At 37.0% G+C, this 20,890-nt stretch overlaps 1 pseudogene; it reads right to left on the reverse strand.

The window, feature by feature from the left end:
- Positions 1-739: 739 nt before the first annotated feature.
- Positions 740-19,515, reverse strand: LOC100921737 (annotated as a pseudogene).
- Positions 19,516-20,890: the final 1,375 nt, after the last annotated feature.

Here is a 20,890-nt window from a genome sequence, read left to right on the forward strand (position 1 = left end):
CAAAATCCATACTCCCAAGTAATGAATCAGCAAGACAAATAGAAGATAGGAGGTTATCCAATATCTGAGAAACAGTAGTTGGTTTCTACTTCCTCTTATCTTCTATTCAGCAAGGTAGAAATAAAACTACCTGGAAAAATATGAGATTAGTTTAAGAATCTTAAGTAGGACCTAGAGTTAGTGGCTATTAGTGCCACCTAGTGGTTCAATATACATGATTGAAAGAACAGTGTGCTCCTGAACATCCCCTTAATTCCTTTTCTGCTCTTCCACTAATATCATTTCAGAAGCAGAAAGTGTGTAAGGGGAAAGGACAGAAGAATAAGTCATTCATTTTTTTCCTTTGGTTTTATAGATTTTTGTGATAAAACATTCCTCACTCAGGAGCCAATATACTTGTGAAGAATCACTTCATACTTAGCCTTGTTGATTCCCAGCTAGCAGATTATGTCTGTAGCCAGAACTATATAAATGTAGTCCAGACCACTTATTATGGGTATGGGGCAGAAGATATGTGTAGGATAGCCAGATAAATATTTGGAAGCTCCCATACTAATACTCTACTGAAAGTTCTCTTTTACATGTTGCAATGGACAGACACGAGATAGACAGCTCAGACCATATTATTTAATTTAAAGCATCAAAGGATGCCAATAAGGATTGGCTGGCCGGCCAGTGACTGACCCCCACTAGGACAGGCTAGTAGAGATCAGCACCAAACCTTTAGCGAGGTACACTTTTAAGCGTATTTGCCACATCCTGGTACAGCCTTGTGGTTACAGATTTCGGAAATCACTGACACAGTTTCTCGTTTACAATGGGGATGTGTCTGGATGTCAGTGAGCACACAATGGAACCTGTCGATGTGTTTTGCAATGTTGTCCTGACTCTATTAGGCACACACTTCTCAGAAAATCTGGGACTTCAATTGCTTCTTGGAAAGTCTAGGGTCTCATGAACCAGGAGATAGGGCCCCACTCTGAACATAACACTTCCCTTTAGGTTAAGCAATATTTTCCTATAAGCCTAAGGCCCCTTGACCCAGGGATGAGGGGGGCCAGTCTTTTGTCCATTTCAATATTTCTAATAAAACAGGTAACCTAGCAGAAGTTCTCTGCTTATATAAACAAACCCAAATCAACCAGTAAAGATTCTCATAATGTACCAAATTAACTAATGATGGGAAGAAGTTATTTGAAATAATCCACCAAAAGTAAACTATATTAACTTACTAGGCTATTGCTACATGTTATCCATACTTCAACCTTTCTCTATATTTCATAGCTTCAGTGATACCAGACTGGGGATCCTGTATCCTTTAATACAGTTACAATTTTAGGGATAGATTTTTGGAATTAATCTCTTCTCAATATTCTGGCAGGCTGTCTGTTTCCAAGGCAGGTTGAGGTTATGTTGTTCTAGGGATTTCTTTCTCTTTTCCTACCCCATTATCCAAAACTATTTACTGCCACAGGCTGAGTAGCATGTCCCTCATGGGGCTACAATTTTAAATACAAATTCTTGGAGTTAATCCTTTAGCAGTTATCTCAAGAAGATCACATATGCAGGGTGGGTTGGAGTCTCTGAAACAGGGAAGCTCTGAAACTCAAGAAGGAAAGGAACTGATTACGAAGGAATATAGAACCCAAAAGGAAAGGCTTCTCAAACTCCACCAACTATCAGTCTTGGAGAGTCTGCTCTGGATAAGCCAAAAGACAGAAGGAAGGAATTTTGAAGAAGAATATAGTGCAGGAGAGGAGATTGGGCAAAGATGGAATCTAAGGACAATTAGAATAGTCTTTCACAATCTCCCTGCAACATTGTCCCAATTAGATCCAGAACTCATTCCAGATAATTTAAGAAAAGAGAAGATAGGTATCAAGGATTGGATAAGATAGAAGTATTTGTACAATAGCACTAGACTTTCAAAAAAAAGGATTAATGGTGAGGTTTGTTTGCAGGAAAACCTTAAAATAATCAACAGAATAATTGACAAGGACAGGTGAATATCAGCAAAGGAAGAACAATGAATAGATGGAAAGAAATTAGCTAGCTCAAAGAGAAGGCAAACCTATCCCTATCCCAAACTCTTTCACAGTTCTAGAAAATATACCAGATTCCGTCTTGATCAAGAAAATCAAAAAACAAACAACAAACCCCACAAATAAACCACAGTTATTTTTCTAGTGCAGGCAAGCATAGAAGACATACAGAGAGATCTGTAAGAATTAGCATGGGGTCTAGATAGTAAGAACTATGCAGAATCTTCCAACATAGGGAGAAGCTGTGCACTAGAGCAAAAAGATGTCTCAGATAAAGTACATTAGTCAGGGGTTCTTTCACTGCCCACCTCCAGATAACAGATCCAGGGTAGTCTGAGAAAAGAACTCTTCCCAGGGCTGACATTCAAGGGGTAAGAAAGAACAATTGAATGTTCCAAGTTATGTATTAAGCAAGTTCAGAATCAAGCCATCAGCTGTGTGTGGCCTTCATCCCAGAGAAAGAGCTGGGCTTCAGTTGCAGAATCTAGCTTATTCTGAAGCTTGAAGCAAAATAACTAAGGCAGGAAATCCACAATAAATGGGAAACTGCAGCTCTGTCATTCCAAACCAGCATAACTTTCCAGCTGGCTGAGTCCAAATAAGGACTACTGGAATTCCAACCAGAGGCAAAGCCACAGATATGTTGTTCAAACTAAACCCAGGTCAGGAACATACAGACTTCAGACAAAGAGGTACATACCACTTTGAGAGCATTGAAAACTTGCAAGTTCCCAGTCTCAACTGTCTTGGAAATCCTAACATAATACTTAATATTCTGAGAAAGAAGCAGCAACATCAGTCCAAATATTTCCTGTAGAAATTTAAACAGCCTGACTATAACATAAAATTCAAATCCAGAAATTATACTGAAAGTATGAAAAAACAAATAAACAAACAAAAATGAAACAAAACAAAACATCACCTCATACAATGGATTCTCAATACCCAAACCTGGAAGAAAAGAAAAGAAAGACTGAGACATCTATAGGCAACTCAAATTTCCAGCACTTATAGTTGCAAGGAAACAAAGTTCCTCCCTAAGTATGGGCTGCAGTTCCAGGTAAGAGAGGAGTTACAGCACAAGAGAGTCAGAGCCCTGAGTAGAGGCTAGGAGAGAGTGATCACACTTATACACAAATCACACCATCCTAAAAGCATCAGAAATTTACAGGTCCCTTGAACTAGCTGTGAAAAGAGCAGGACAAAAAAGTCTGAAGCTTGGGACAAAATAGTACTTAAAAGAATCTATTAATCACCTTTTGAAAGATTCCTAAATAAAAAGTCCCAGAAATACTAGAGCCAGATTCCAGAGCTCCTAGTTCAAGGAGGAAACGTTGTAAGCAGGCAGAAAAAAAAGCTAAATACCAAGAAACTGAAATTTGGATCACACAATACTTAGCAGCTACTGTGATAAAGAAACAAAGGTTTAGAATATGATATACCAGAAGGCAAAGGAGTTAAGATTACAACTAAGAATAACCTGCTCAGCAAAATTGAGTGTAATCCTACAGCAAGGAAGCAGGGGGAGGGAAGAATGATTAATGAAATAGAAGACTTCCAACAACTGCTGAAAAAAACAGATGTGAATAGGAAATTTGACATTCATATATAAAACTTAACAGAGACATTAAAAAGGTGAGAAATTATGGGAGATTTAACAAGGTTTAACTGCTTATATTCCAAAATGGGAAGCTGATACCTGTAACCCCCACAAAGAACTTCATCATCACAGGGACAAATAGAAAGCATCAACTACAAGAAAGGGCATAGATGAGGCTGGTGACCTTGCACAGCCTTCTTTCACTTAAATCCAATGGGGATAATCTAGAAACCTTCCCAATATTAGCAAGGGTGAAACAAGGATGCCCATTATCACCACTATTATTTAATATTGTAGTAGAAAAAATACTAGCAATTGCTAGAAAATAAAAAAATCAAAGGAATTAGAAGTGGCAATGAAAAAATAATTTTTTATTCTTGGCAGATTATTATCTTAAAGAATTCTCGAGAATCAACTCAAAATCTAGTTGAAACCAGCAGAGTATCATGATATAAAACAAACTTACATAAATCATCACCATTTCTACATATTACTAACAAACTCCAGTTGGAAGAGCTAGAAAGAGAGATTCCAAGACACCTGCCAAGACACATCCTTAGAAATTACATGAACATAATTACAAAACACTTTTCAAACAAATAGTCAGATATAAACAACTGGAGAACTTTACTTGCTCATGGTGAGGCTGAGCCAATATAATACAAATTACAATTTTACACAAATTAATTTACTTTTCTAGTGCCATACCAAACTACTAAACAAGATTTAGTAGAGCTAGGAAAAAAATGGTGAAATTAATATGGAAGAACAATAACTCCAAAATATTAAGGGCTCAATGAAAATCTGAAGGAAGGGTGGTTTAGCAGTACCAGATCTCAAATGTTATTACAATGTGATAATTATCAGAACAATCTTAGAGAGGCTAAAAAAATAAGAGTGGTCGGTCAGTGGAACAGAGTAGATACACAATATGCAATAGTAAATGACAATTGTAATTTAGTGGTTGATAAATACAAAGATCCAGTCCTTTGTGACAAGAACTCAATTTGACAAAAGAAGGTGGGAAATGGAAAGAAGTTTTGAAAAAAATTAGGTATAGACTAATATCATACTGCATGATAAGATAAAGGAAAGTGGGTATGTGATTTTGAAATAAGGGTGATATTATAGGCATTAGAGGAGCATGGAATATTTTGTCTTTCGGATGAAAGACAAGGAAAGAGCTTATTAGGATATAAAATGAAAAATTTTTATTACATTAAAATAATAAATATTTACACAAACAAGATCAATGTTGCCAAGATTAGAAGAAAATCAGAACACTAAGAGGGCAGAGAGAGGAGGAATGGAACAATTTTACTGCAAGCTTCTCTGATAAAGGTCTCATTTCTCAAATATATAGGAAACTGAGCTAAATTTATAAAATAAGAAATGAGTCATTCCTCAATGAATAAATAGAAGTTTTCAGGTAAAGAAATCAAAGGTATCTATATTCATTTGAAAAAAATGCCTAAATCATATTGACTAAAAAAACATATTAAAACAACTCTGGAGACACAAAGAATGGAGATAAGACAGGCATTTCTGATCAAGTCTCCTTTATTGTGTACAATAGTACAGGTATTTATAGCAAGAGGAAAGGAAGCAAGGGTCGCGCAAACTCAGTACGGGGGGGTGGGGGGAGAGGAGGCCCTAGACAAAGGATTAGTTTCTCACCAAAGGATGAGTTGACTAGGGGTCTTTGGTCACATAGGAAGCTCCAGGATGTGCTTAGAAGGCACCTAGATGTCTGCCTACTCAAGGTTAAAGCAATCTTAGGAATGTGGCCTTATCACCTGTAGATTGGTGCTGGCTCCCCACAGGTATCCCTTTTTGTACTTATAAAAAGAATCAAATATAGAATTTTTCATTTCCCGACCTGTGCCTGGCTTAGGTTGTCCCTATGGGGAGAAGCCTTACTCGTCATAGGAAGGCTGTACAGAAACATCTCTTCCTGGCTTAGGTTGGCTAGTCCTTGAGGAATCTTACCCATCATTGGCTAACCAGATCTCAATGTTTGTCGAAAATTTGTGTTGCTCATAATGAGCATCAAGGGGGTCATCATCAGTCTCAAGGCAGTGATAATGTATGTGAATGGGTTTTGCCAATGCATTATCTATTTGGGATTTTACAAAGGATGTAATTTTCCAGAAGACCCAGGGTCCAAAAGACAAAAGTAAGAGAAAGCCAATAAAGGGCCCAAGTAAGGGAAGAATATAAGGGAGGATCCCATGGAGCCCACTCCAAAGAGGGTTATCAAACAGTTCTTTGCTCGGCTTAATCAAATCTTCCTGGAGTCTCCTAATTTTGTCCCTAACAATACCGGATTTGTTTGCATAGAAGCAACAGCATTCTTGGAGGGATACCTCCTTGCTCTGCAGTGATGAGGTCCAGGCCTCATCTATTTAGCAAGACAACTTCAGCTAAACAGGATCAATCTGATCCTGAAGATCATTTATAGTACTGGAGAGGGCCTGGACATCATCAATGAGTTGGTTAGAGAGTTTGGCATAGGAATGAACAGCGACCCCCAGGCCTGCTAACCCTACTGTCCCTGCTATGCCAAGACCAACGAGTAATGGTACAAAAAGGACGACCCTCTTTCTTCAGCCTCCTATGCTGTCAAGGCTTGGGAGGGGGACTGGTTCATCCCCTGGAATGATGTCAATGTCAGGGAAGACAGTGGCCTGGATGCAGGTGCTAGTCCATGGTTTCATTTTAAAAACTGCTGCTCCATGCTCCATGTGCTCCTCACTTACAAGGGGTTCCCTGCACCCCTATTTTTTACCCTATCAAGATAATTCTTTTGTCAGACATATTTCTATATTTGTGGCGGAATGCAGGATAGAGCAATTGGTAGGGAGATGAATCATAAACATATTGCCAGAGTCATAGGTAAGAAATTTTTTCATAGAAGGTGTATTAGTTGATCGTAGCAGAATCGTGGGGATGATGCTTAGACTCATAGGAAAGCTATGGTGAGGAGGAGTGTTTTTAGTATAAACAATAGAGTGTTTATGTGGGAGAAGCTTGGCGTAAGAGAGGGCCCTAGGAATAGGATAGTTGTGATGGCATTCATAGCAATGATGTTTGTGTACTCTGCTAGGAAGAATATGGCGAAGGGGCCAGCAGCATATTCTACATTAAAGCCGGATACTAGTTCGGATTCTCCTTTGGTTAGGTCAAATGGTGCTCGGTTTGTTTCTGCTAGAGTGGAGATATATCATATTATGGCAAGGGATCATATTGTAATGATGAGTCAGAAGTTTTCTTGGGTAATTGAAAGTGTTTTTAGAGTAAATGAGCGATTGATTAGTATAATTGATAGGAGGATAATAGCTAAGGAGACTTCGTATGAGATAGTTTGTGCAACTGCTTGTAGAGCTCTGATTAGGGCATATTTTGAGTTAGAGGCTCACCCTGATCATAGGATTGAGTATACTGATAGGCCAGATAGAGAAAGGACGAAGATAAGTCCAAGGTTAAGGTCTAATAGGGTGTTGGGTATGGGTAATGGGGTTCAAATTGTTAGGGCGATGGAAAGGGCTAGAATGGGGACGATAATAAATATTGAAATGGAAGAAGTTAGTGGACAAAACGGTTCTTTTGTAAATAGTTTTACTACAGTCAGCAAATGGTTGGAGGAGGCCATAGGGACCTATAACGTTTGGGCCTTTTCGGAATTGTATGTAGCCTAACACTTTGCATTCAATAACTGTCAGGAAGGCTACTGCTAGGAGGATGGGGACAATAAAGAGTAGAAGATTTATTGTGAACATTTATTAAGAAGAGGGTTTGAACCTCTGGGAGTAAAGGCTTAAACTTTATGCAATTACCAACTCTGCCATCTTAACAACCCTGTTCTCAGGGACACATAAATTGATTTAGTATATTCAGATTGATTCATATGTTGGATCTAGGGCTTATTGGTGACGTTGGCCCTATTTCTCTTGCCCTTTTGTACTGGGAGAAATGAATTTACAGATAGAAACCGACCTGGATTTATCCGGTCTGAACTCAGATCACGTACAACTTTAATCGTTGAACAAACGAACCTTTTCGTTGCACCATTTGGATGTCCTGATCCAACATCGAGGTTGTAAACCCTAATTTTCAATATGGGCTCTCAAATAGGATTGCGCAGTAATCCCTGGGGTAACTTGTTCCATTGATCAAGAGATGGGTCAATTACTGGTATTGTTACACTTAGTTTGGTTAATCTAGGTTAGATTCATTCGGAGGTTGTTTAATGCTCCGAGGTCACCCCAACCAAAGACTATAACTCAGGGGCTTATACAGTTTGTTCCGGTAGGTTGTATCTTAGTATGTGTTGAGTTATGCGACTTAAGCTCCACAGGGTCTTCTCGTCTTGTATAAGTATTCCTGCCTCTGCACGGGAAGGTCAATTTCACTGATTGGGAATAAGAGACAGTCGAACTGTTGTTATGCCATTCATACTAGTCCCCAATTAAGAGACAAGTGATTATGCTACCTTTGCACAGTAAGGATACCGCGGCCTTTAAAGTCATAACTCACCGGGAAGGCAGTACCTCTAATACTGGTAAATGCTAGAGGTGATGTTTTTGGTAAAAAGGCGGGGCTCATGTTTGCAGAGTTCCTTTTATTCCTTTTAATCTTTCCTTTATATGCACGCCTGGTTTGGGTTAACAATGTGTGTAGTAGGGTGCTAGTATGTGGTCATAATTATTAGTTTGGTTAAGTGTAAGCGGTTGTTCTGATCTGTATTTATGCTTGTGCAAGGAGAATATGTTCAGGTTACTCATATTAGCATTATATCTTCTAAATGGTTATAGAATTGTCCAATATAGAGTTTAGGGATTTTGATTAATTGTTAGTATTAAATGTTAGGTAAGTTTGAGCTTTAATGCTTTCTTAATTGATGGCTGCTCTTAGACCTACAATGTTTTGTGTGTGTTTCATTATCCTCTAGGTAAGTTTGTCTGCATGTCAAAAGAGTTGTCCCTCTTTTGAGTAACATTTAAATTTAAATAGTGTTTGTTAGTACTTGAATTAAATTTAAAGTTGAACTTAAATTCGTTTTTTTGGACAACCAGCTATCATTAAGTTCCATAGGCTTTTCACCCCATTGTAAAATCATCTCACTGTTTTGCTACACAGACGAGTTCGTTCTGACAACTGTTCTACAATAGCTCACTTAATTTCGGGAAGACGGGCTTTAATTCTTTTTGTCGGGTTTGACTAGCTAAATCATTATGCAAAAGGTAGAAGGGGAAATCTTTGCTTTTTATCACTTACAGGATGGAATCTTTCAATGTTCCCTCACAGTACTTTCTCTATTGTGCCTAGGGGTAAATCTGTTCTATCACCTATACTAGGGCTTATAAATGTTTTGTAGGTGTTATGAATAGTTTAATTGGGTATTTCTAGGACTAGATCTAGCTCAAAATGGTCCAGATTAGCTGAAATCTTTTAGGTGTAAGCTAAATGCTTTAATTAAGCTACATTTTGATTGTCCAAGTGCACTTTCCAGTACACTTACCATGTTACGACCTTTCTCCTCTTTTTGGCATATTCTTATTAGGTATTAAAGGTTACTTTATTGAGGAGGGTGACGGGCGGTGTGTACGCACCCTATTGCCTATTTCAGTTAAGCTCTCTATTCTTAATTTATTACTAAATCCTCCTTCATGTCTTTTTTTCAATAGACAATCCATTGTGTTCTAACATAGAAAATGTAGCCCATTGCTTCCCCCTTCATATGCTACACCTTGACCTAACATTTTTATGGTTTCATGATTTTGCTCACTTTGGGACCCTGTTGAGGTGAGCTGATGATGGCAGTGTATAGACTGATAAATGAGAAGGAGTAAGATGTCGATACACCTTTTTTTTTATCAATTTATAGATTTATCGGTTTATCGATTATAGAACAGGCTCCTCTAGGAGGGTCTAGGGCACCACCAAGTCCTTTGAGTTTTAAGCAGTGGCTAGTAGTTCTCTGGTGAGTAATTTTGTTATTTAATTACCTTGGTTTACGGCTAAGCATAGTGGGGTCTCTAATCCCAGTTTGTGCCTTAGCTTTAGTGTCTTCAGCATGGGTAAAGTCACGTAAGTTGCGTATTTTAATATCAACTAGGGCATATTACAATGCAGTTGAGCTTTAATTTTATTTGGTAGGTTGAATGCTTAAACACCTTTTATGCCGTTCTTCTGTTAATTTGGGTTAGTTGTATGACCGCAGTGGCTGGCACAAGATTTACCAACTCTTTTTATTACGATTTAGTCAAGCTTTCATTTATAGTTCAATGTTAGTCACTGCTATAAACCGTGGGGGTGTGGTTAAACAAGGTGTCATGGGCTACTTTTGTAAGTGTGCCTGATACCCGCTCCTTTAAACTCAATGGAAGTTAAAAGGGCATACTCACCGGGTTGAGGAAACTTGCATGTGTAGGTCTAATAAAAATTAACAGTAAGGCCAGGACCAAACCTTTGTGCTTGTGGAACATTTTCAGTGCTTTGCTTTGCGTTGAGCTACACAAACAGTAAATCAAAAATTTATCAAATTTTGAAAAAATTTGATAAATTTAAGTTTGTATACTATTAAATTTATTTATTTATTATTAAATTTATTTTGCAAAATTTTTTGTTTTTTTTCTCATGAAGAAAAATTTAAGATTTGGGTTGGAAAGCGGATGTATGCTTAGTTTACAGGACAGTTAGGTGTTTACTATAATATCCTGTAGTATCCTATAATACTTGAAGTTTAATAGTGAGTGGCTGTTTATGGGTTTGAGTTAGACTTAGTTGCTGCTTGCACGTGTTTTAGTACCTATTTCTCCACGGTATTTAGTTACCATATTAAAGGCCTATCATCCGGTTTTGGGGTTTGACGGAAGCGATAAAATTTAGTAAAGGGGATAGGGGGGCTTAGTGGTAAGAAACTATTATAAATATTGTTTGTCTTTCGTCTAAAACACACACGCATACATATACACACATACACACACATACACACACATACACACATACATGCGCATACATGCACATACTTGCGTCCACACTCACACAAATGCTCTTTTAGTACTCTCAGTCTAGTTGAGGATAACATATTGTGTGTGTGTGGGGAAATATAAATGCATGTCTAATGAGGTTTTAGTAATATAATAATAATATGTCTATCAATCATTGATTAATTGTGTAATATTAATTAATACTTAATACTAAGCTTAATATCTAAACATTATATGTCTTCATTGGTTCTTAATTCATGAAATGTCTAATCATCATTCTTTGAATAACACCATTTTGGAAATAAACAAGCGTCCCAAATTCATCCTCAGTTGATATCCGGGTGAAATGTTGTTGGTCTTGTTATGTAAGTCTGCACTTTTAATGGTGTCCCCCAGGCTCCTGCCCTGGTGATAAAGCACCCCCAAATTAAACACTACCTAATGCCGTAGCAATCACTGGAGATGCTGAGATATGAGGCCAAACAGCATTGTTACCATCACAAATGCCTCTATGAAAAGCATGATTAAGCTGAATTAGGAACGAATGGGCCTGAAGTAGCAACCAGTACCCAGTCAGAGGGATTAAGGTTTGTCGGCAGATTATGGGCTTGCTCTGAAGGATCGAGTATCTTCAGATGGCGAGTTGCTGATCTTTTGTGAGTGGAGGGTAAAAGCACTCCTAATGGTAGTGATCTGCTAGAGGATTTAGCTTTGTTGATCTTGAATCATGGATTTAATGTCTATGTAGGCCAACATATTATGTCTTATGTAATATATACATATTATGTATTATGTACTATTATGAATCTTATTAGTTTAAGATATGCATGTATTTATTAATTTTAGTAACATATTATATTAATGTATTTAGTACTATATACTTAATATGTATATTATTATATGACAGTGGATTATAAATGTATGCTCTATATACATAAATATTTATAAATACATTAATATATATGTAAATCTTTACATTTTTTTTAAGTAATTAAAAAATTTGCAAAAAATTTGCAAAAATTTTAATACAGGGATAGTATACAAATTGAATTTTGCGATTAAAATAAAAATTTTGATGCAGGAAGTAGTTTAAATAGAATATCGGCTTTGGGCGTTGATGGTGGGGTGTAATGCCTACTTCCTGATGGGTTCTAGGAAGGGGTTTTACCTTCATAGCTGACTTACAAGGCCAGTATTTTGGTTAAATTACTTGGACTCTTCATTTAGGTTTTAATATATAGTTTTCAAATAATCCTGCAAGAGGCATTAAGACAAGAATTAGTAGGAAGTAAAGTATAAAGGCTAATTGGCCGATAATGATGAATAGTTGTTCTACAGGTTGGACACCGATTCAGATAAGTGTAATTAGGTTAGCAGTGAGGATCTCACTTGCATGCTGTGAAATGTGGGTGTGCCATGCTGACAGTCAAAGCTGATCAAAGCTGATCCATGTTCCAGAAGCAAGCCAATATCTGTAATTTGACCAAAATCTAGAACAAAAACACAAATCTAACAAGTAAAAATTAGATCAATCTTAGATAGAAAGACTCTGTTCACCAGACTGCTGCAAAATATGAGGAGGCCAAAATAAATTGTTTCCCATGTGAAGAGATGAGTTTGTTTTACAAGCCAAGCAAATGAGTGCAGTCTTATAGACCATTAATAATTGTCCTCTTATCATGTAGAAACCTTAAAGAAACAAAACACAAATATCCAGTAACAGACAGATGACCAGGTGAAATACTTAGTTGCCCAAGCATTTAGGATACAATGATTACATATAACCAGACTGAAAATAGCAAGGCATGACATAATTGAATTGCATTAACAGTTTCTATTGACAAAATAGATCACTGAGATTTGCTCTGATCATAGAGATCAGTTACAGAAGGAAAAAAATGCAAGAACATTATTATAACATAACATAAGCAGTTAAAATTCAATCTTCAGCACATTCAGAATAAAATAGCCTTAACCCAGTTTTATTCCAATCAATCCTCCCAGAACTGTCAGAGGGTGGAGCTCTAAAACTCCCAAATAGCATTAACTTATTAACTATAAGCCCAAGAAATTTTACCCCCAATAACAAATTTCATTAATCAAATTTCTGATGACTCTTAAACAAAGATTTACCATAACCCTATAGTAATAACAGAAAGAAATTTTGTCTCAGTAAGTTTACATCTTAGAACAATTATCATATCTAAGTAGATGTTACATAAGTGAACATTATACATACAAATTATTTTGTTTTTAAAATACCCAAAACATAGAAAAACATCCCAAATTGCATATTGTCCATAACAGAAACATTTTCAAAAGGACAAAGAAAACATTATTATGTTCAGAGGCCCTTTAAATAACCTCAGGATGACCCAATACAATCAATTTAAACTTAAACAGAATACCCAATTCCACATAAAAGAATTCAAGAAGGTTTTTAACATAGCAATTAAACTTTTAGAAATATGCGTACCAAAATATGGATCACATTTATGACCATATTCCTTAAACAAGAAAACCTTTATGTATTAAGAAACAAATATTCAATCAATTAACCTAAAAGTAAGCATGTCCTTAGAGATCACAGTTTGCTGCACTGGCAGTAATCAGATAAGAAAAAAACTGCAGGAACAAACTCAGCGGGGTGAGGGGAAGAGAGGATTCCATGTGACCACCCTTCCCCCACTCCTGCTCCCTAGAAAAAAACTTCCCTCAAGTTCCCTACTCAATGTCCTACATGGGGATCCTTTTCAAGATTTAGTCCATCAGTTTATTTACTTTCTTCCCAAATCTACCAAGTTCCAAACCTTTTCTTTCCTTTTTCCTTCAAAAACCTGTAAGATTCACACTATATAGTGAATAACTCAAAACTCCACAAAACCCACATATGTCCAGCAGAGCTGGATTTGAAGTATAACTTATGTTAACAAATAACTCAATATATTTCAGAAGGTAACAAACTCTGAACCAAACTAATACAGCTGTTTTTAAAAGTTTTTTTCTTTCTTTTCTTTTCTGCCACATTTCTTCTAACAGCTATTAGCATCTTATCTCCACAGCTTTTTATTGCCCAAGCCAGGATAAGCTTGAATTTTATTGCTCTTTACTCTAGTAGGCTTTTCCTTACTTACAAATTAGTATATCAGGTTAAAAAAGTTTAAAATCACAAGCAATTTTCAAATAATCCAATTCCCAAATTTCTTAATCATTGTTCTTAAAACTTAACAAAGCTTTTACATCAGCATCTAGGGGCTTTTTCAAAGACCTCCACCCCCAAAGAGAAGTTTGTTTCACTTTGAATTCCCTTTTTCTCTTCCAGAATCCAAAGAGGCTTTTGTGAACTTCCAAGCCCATTTAATACTTTTCTCTGCCTTCACAGAGAACACCTAAATATTCCATTCAAATTTTTTTTCTTTAAATGTTAGCATACTGCTCTTCTATCTATCTATCTATCTATCTATCTATTTTTTTTTAACTTTTCAAACTTTCAAATCCCTTTCAAGCTATTTTTTATTTATTTCTGATCCAGACCACAAAGTACTTCTGTAGGGTTATCTAGCAACTCATAGGACTGATTTAAGGAAAGGAAAGTGACTTTATAAATTTCAAAGTATTAAATATGTTGCATCTCTAGGGTCTTGTAGACAAAACAGGAGTTATTTTAATTAAGCTTAAATTTCTTGCCACTGGGGATGGGGAAAAAATTAAGAATACAGAGATTAGCTACTGAGAAAGGAGAGCTAAATTACAAATATTGAAATCTCCCTATATACTTTTTTTCTGACTTATTGCCCTATATTAAATTTTTTTTATTGCAAAAGCTCCAGGACTTTCCTACTTTCCTACATGCCATGCACAGTACTAGGCACTAGAAATTACAAAGACAAAAGAGAAATAGTTTAGCCCTTCAAGAAGCTTAGATTCCTCTCCAGGCTTTACTCCCAACCTCCTCTACCATGTTCCAGTTCTTCATCCTAAAGTCTGTTTTTAGTCCTGGAATTCACCTTTCAGCCTGAAGGTGCTCTCTTCCCTTGCAGATTAGGTAGTTTCCCCTTGGACCTCCATTTAGTGAAGGTACTAAGGTCAGTCATGTATCACTCCTCCTTTTCTACCATGTCTCTACAGGGGGTATCTTGATCTTCCCTTCTTTTTATGCCCCCTCTGAACTTACTTTTATGTGTTAGAATATACACTCCTTCTGAGGGACAACTGCCTTTCTTTTCACATATATTTGAAGTCTCAGCATTTAGAAAACTACCTAACACACAATAAGCTCTTGCTTGTTAACTGATTGACATATAAGTATGTACAACATCAATACAAGATAGCTGAGGCTTTAAAGTATCAGAAGTTTAAAGGAGAATAAGAAACGTTTTAGGTAGGTCTTAAGATTGGACCTGAGTCTTGAAAGAAACTAGGTATTCTAAGAGGCAAAGTTGAAAAAAGAATACATTTCAAGGCAGAACAACAGTCAGTGCAAATGTGTGGAAGCTAGGAGGACAGTTTGGTTGAATTGTAGAGTGTGTGAATGGGAATAATGTGCAATAAAAATGAGCAAAGTTATACTGGAGCCAAGTATTTAATCCAGAGATAACAGGAGGCCACTAGAATGTACTGAGCAAAAGAGAGGAGTGACAAGACCAGACCTGTGCTTTGGGAATATTCCGTTGGCTGCTGTGAGAAGGATAGATTAAAGGAAGGAGAGATTTGAGACTGGGAGACTCATTCAAACTAAGTTTTATTTCAAGTAAATAAAACTCCACAATGCTCCAGTGGTTATTCATTTAACATGGATGCATTATTCTATGGGGTCTCAAAGTTATTTGGGTAGATATACATGGGATAGCTAGGAAATAGGAAATGATGCAGTAGAAGTCAGCAAACTCAAAAGCAGTTCTGAAAGCTATTTTATTAGGGGCATCAGGAATAGGGACTGGGTAGACAAGACTATGGAATAGTAATTACAGTCTAAGTCATCATACTGGGGAAATCTCATCCTGACAGACTCTAGTTTCATTACTTTTAAATAAAATTGTACAATATTATTTTTTTTTAAAACTCAGGAGAGAAGTTAAGTAATGCCAGGCCATCATTACCTCAGGAGTAGAAAAACACCTTTTGCTGACAAATTACTGGAATACCAGCTATCTTGAGCTCCTTGTATAGAAGGGAGCCAGGTTTTCCAGATTTAAGCTTCCTGATGCTTGAGGTGCTGACAAGATATATACCAGGCAACAGCAGTTTAAGAAAAGCATATGGGTTTCATCTAGAGGAGATAAGTTGCCATAAGTTGCCATATTTAGGATTTAACATGCCTTGTATAGCAGGTGCTAGGTGGCACTACGGAGCATAGAGTGCTAAGTCTAGAATCAAGATGACTCCTCTTCCTGAGTTCAAATCCAGCTTTAGGTTCAGGCTCTTTGGTTTTTTGTTTGTTTGTTTGTTTTTTTATTATAATTTTTTATTGACAGAACAAATGCCTGGGTAATTTTTTACAACATTATCCCTTGCATTCACTTCTCTTCCGACTTTTGCCTTTCAACCCTCCCCTAGATGGCAAGCAATCTTATACATGTTAAATATGTTATAGTATATCTTAGATACAATATATGTGTGCAGAACCGTACAGTTATCTTGTTGCACAAGAAGAATAGGATTCAGAAGGTAAAAAGAACCTAGGAAGAAAAACAAAAGTGCAAGTAGTCCACATTCATTTCCCAGTATTCCTTCTCTGGGTGTAGCTGATTCTGTCCATCATTGATCAATTGGAACTGAATTAGATCTTCTCTTTGTCAAAGAAATCCACTTCCATCAGAATACATCCTCATGCAGTATTGTTGTTGAAGTATATAATGATCTCCTGGTTCTGCTCATTTCACTCAGCATCAGTTCATATAAGTCTCTCCAAGCCTCTCTGTATTCATACTGCTAGTCATTTCATACAGAACAATAATATTCCATAACATTCATATACCACAATTTACCCAACCATTCTCCAATTGATGGACATCCATTCATTTTCCAGCTTCTAGCCACTACAAACAGGGCTGCCACAAACATTTTGGCACATAGGGGTACTTCTTTAAGATCTCTTTGGGATATAAGCCCAGTAGTAACAGTGCTGGATCAAAGGGTATGCACAGTTTGATAACTTTGGGGGCATAATTCCAGATTGCTCTCCAGAATGATTGGATTCATTCATAACTTCAACAATAGATCAGTGTCCCAGTTTTCCCGCATCCCCTCCAACATTCATCATTATTTTTTTCAGGTTCAGGCTCTTTGTGACTGGGCAAGTCACTTATCAGTTGTCTGTAAAATGATCTGGAGAAGGAGATGGCAAATCACTTCGGTATCTTTGTCAAGAAAACTCCAAAACAGGGCAGTTATATCATACAATGGATAGAGCACCAACCCTGGACTCAGGAGGACTTAGGTTCAAATACAGTCTTAGACATTTAGACTTTCTGGCTGTGTGACCCTTGGCAAGTCACTTAATTCCAACTGTCTCGCCAAACAACAAAAACAAAAACAAAAAACCTAAAAGGATCCCAAAGAGTTGGACATGACTAAAAAACAAGGAAACAAGTATCACAGGATCATAGATTTAGGGTTAGAAGGTAAACAGGCTGTCTAGGCTTTCTATCTTATTTTAAAAAATGGGACCTGGGATACTGAGAAGTTGAGTGATTTGCCAATGTAGTTAGTAGTAAAATCAATGTTCTTTCTAGTGTAACAGGCTACTTCCCAGCTACATGAGAGGAAATGGGTAAGTCTGAGTTGGGAGAAGTAGCTCAAGGTTGAGATGAATGTCATTATTTTATCATTTGATGAACATGAAAGATTTTTTTAAACAATAGCTTTTTATTTTCAAAATACATGCAAAGATAGTTGTCAACATTCACCCTTGCAAAATCTTGTGTTCCAAAATTTTCTCCCTCCCTTCCTTCTCCCTTCTCTAAAAAAGTAATCCCAATATAGGTTAAATACGTGCAATTTTTCTAAACATCTTTCCACATTTGTCATGCTGCACAAGAAAAATCAGATTAAAATTGGAAAAAAAAAGTGAAAAAAAAAACCAAGCAAACAACAAAAAAGGTGAAAATACTATGTTGTAATCTACATTCTGCATAGTCCTTTCTCTGGATGCAGATGCAGATGGTTTTCTTCATCACAAGTCTATTTGAATTGTCCTGAATCATCTCACTGCTGAAAAGAGCCAAATCTATCACATAATCTTGTTGCTGTATACAATGTTCTCTTGGTTCTACTCACTTCACTTAGCATCAGTTCATGTAAGTCTCTCCAGGCCTTCTCCCTTCTACCTTAGAGCAGAAACTCCTCTGAGGTGACTGTTTTGTTCAAGTTTCAGCCACACAACAGACAGGCTATCAGTAACCCATGCTGACTGCCTAGAAGCAACTTTTCATGATATATAATTTGGAGGGAGTTGAATTCCAGAGATGCCTGGAGTGATGATAGCTCAGGAAGAGAAAAGCTTTTGAACTGCATAGCAGAGGTTAAATGGTTCTTTCTGATGCCAAAAAGCTAAGGATGCCCTCTTTCTCTTCTCTCATCAAATCTGAAAGAAAACTCCATGGCCTCAGTGAAAAATGAAAGTTAGAGGACTCTATTCTTACCTAAGCTGGCTGTCACTGACCCCATCATCCCCAGTCAAATGGTGTCTAGAGTGTCTTGTCTTCTAAAATTGTTTCTTTGTTATAATATAGTCCAGGAGAACTCAGCAATAGATGGGGCAGGGGTTAATTCTCTGTGAGAATTACATATACAACATGTATAATGTTGAATATGAAAAATTGTTTACCTCAAAGCTTACAGGAATCATTGGATTCCTGGCACATGAACTAATGGACAATGTTTAAATGTGTAAATTCTCATGTTAATTCATGTTGTTTGTTACATTACTACTAGCCTGTGTTATATTGCTATGTGCTTATGTAACTGTGTGTAATGCTACCATATTGATGGATTTATGTACACCTTGTTTCAAGTGAGCCCCTTTAGAAACCCCCTAATCTGATTTGATTTTCTATTTCCTTTGGTATTTTCATCTCCCTTCCTGAGATGTCAGGGAAGGCGTGATCACCTTTTTGGAGTTCTCTCTTTGGGAAAGGGGAGTGATGTCCAGAAGTAGCACATCTGTGACATCACCAGCTAACACGCCTCCCTGAATAGCAGCTCCCATAGCCACAGCTTCATCAGGATTGACAGCTTTACTAGGGGCCCGGCCAAAGAGTTCTTGTACTGTCTGCTGAACCTTGGGCATTCTGCTCATGCCACCAACTAGGATGACTTCTCCAATATCACTCGTGCTAACTTCAGCATCTTGCATGGCCTTCTGGCATGGGGCAATAGTCCTCCTGATGAGATCAATGACAATGCCCTCAAACTGAGCTCTAGTTAGCTTCATGTTCAAGTGTTTGGGCCCAGAAGCATCCATAGTTAAATATGGTAAGTTGATGTCAGTCTGCACAGAAGAAGAAAGCTCACACTTGGCCTTCTCAGAGGCCTCCCGTACTCACTGAAGAGCCATATTGTCTTTGGTCAGATCAAGTCCTGTCTCTCTCTTGAATTCCTTTACAATGTGCTGGAGCAAGGCCTGGTCAAAGTCTTCACCACCTAAGAAAGTATCCCCATTGGTAAATTTTACCTCAAATACACCTTTCTGAATTTCCAGAATAGAAATATCAAAAGTTCCACCACCTAAGTCATACACTGCAATGATTTTGTCTACAGATTTGTCTAAGCCATAAGCCAAGGCCTCAGCTGTAGGCTCATTAATCACTCGAAGTACATTTAAGCCAGATATTTGACCAGCATCTTTGGTAGCCTGTCGTTGAGAGTCATTGAAAGTCATTAATTCTCTGTGAAATAGTAACAAACCACAGGTGCAATTCTACACACACATACTAAATACCACACAGCCCATAGCAACAAATGGGAAATAAGCAGAAACTGAGAATTTCCAACAGAAAGGGAATTTGAAGACTTGCTGCCTAATTGTCATGGGGCCGGGAGGCACAAATTTGTATAACCTTGCTTCTGCAAATTAACTTGTTGGATGGTCTTAAATAAATCTCATCCTATCCTCGGATCTCATTTTCTATACTTTAAAATTTATCAACATCTTTTGTTTTTAGTACCATAATCATTTCCTGATACACAATTGTCACTTCTGACATCACCACTACCACCTGTCCCTCCCTTGCAGCAACAAAAAATGGTAACAGCAAGCAGTTAAACAAAACTGACAGGCTCTTATATGAAATACATTACCTGGTTACCCATGAAATATATGAGACTTTTTTCTGTTTCTACCAAAAGGAAGAAGATATGTTTCATTATCTGTTCTTTGGGGATTTTAGGTTATTATTATTAATGACTTTTGAGATAATTTACATTATTATAAAGTCTTATTATTGTAATTAAAGTATTATTATTGTTTTCTTGATACTGTTTCCTTCATTCTGCTTCTGTTAATGCCAACAGTTCCATGTTTCCTTGAAGGCTTCTCATATTTACTATGCAAAAATGTTCCATTTATAGTCATAAACCACAGTTTATCCACCTATTCCTTTATCAAAGGAATCCTTTTGTTTCCAAGTCTTTTGCTACCACAAAGTGCTGCTATAATTTAGTAAATAAAGAGCCTCTCCTTTCTGATTTTGAGTCCTTTGGGGTATATGCCCAGGAGTGGGACTTATAGGTCAAAGGGCTTCCATAATTTAGTGGCTATTCCAAGTTATTTTCCAGAATATTGTGGGCCTCAATTTTTTTCTCTACAAAGCTTTCATGACATAACAAAGAGAATACTGAACTTGCAGTTAAAGGGATATGGATTTGAATCCTGGCCCAGCTACTTACCATATGACCCTGTAAAAGTTGGATCTCAGTTTCAGTCTGGCCCATCCCATGGATATAAGACTAGACACTAAATCCCTTAGGTGTTTTATGGCTATTACAACTGGAACATTAATTTTTTTGTCATCTGTTCAAACTTGAATAAGACAGACAGGAAGGTAAGGTTGCCAAGAAGGGATAACTAAAAAGTCACTATGATTTTGGTATATATGTTTCCCCTCCCCCCTTTTTAATTATTAACATTTAATTAGGTAGCTACAAATGGAAACTCTCGATCAAAGGGTATATAAAATAGTTTAAAACACTGTTTTTCTTGCTATTTGAGTTCTTTTGATACTTTCCCCCACATGAATTTTGTTATTATTTTGTCT

Source organism: Sarcophilus harrisii, chromosome 2, assembly GCF_902635505.1.
Source record: "Sarcophilus harrisii chromosome 2, mSarHar1.11, whole genome shotgun sequence".
In the NCBI taxonomy this organism is placed as follows: Eukaryota; Metazoa; Chordata; class Mammalia; order Dasyuromorphia; family Dasyuridae; genus Sarcophilus; species Sarcophilus harrisii.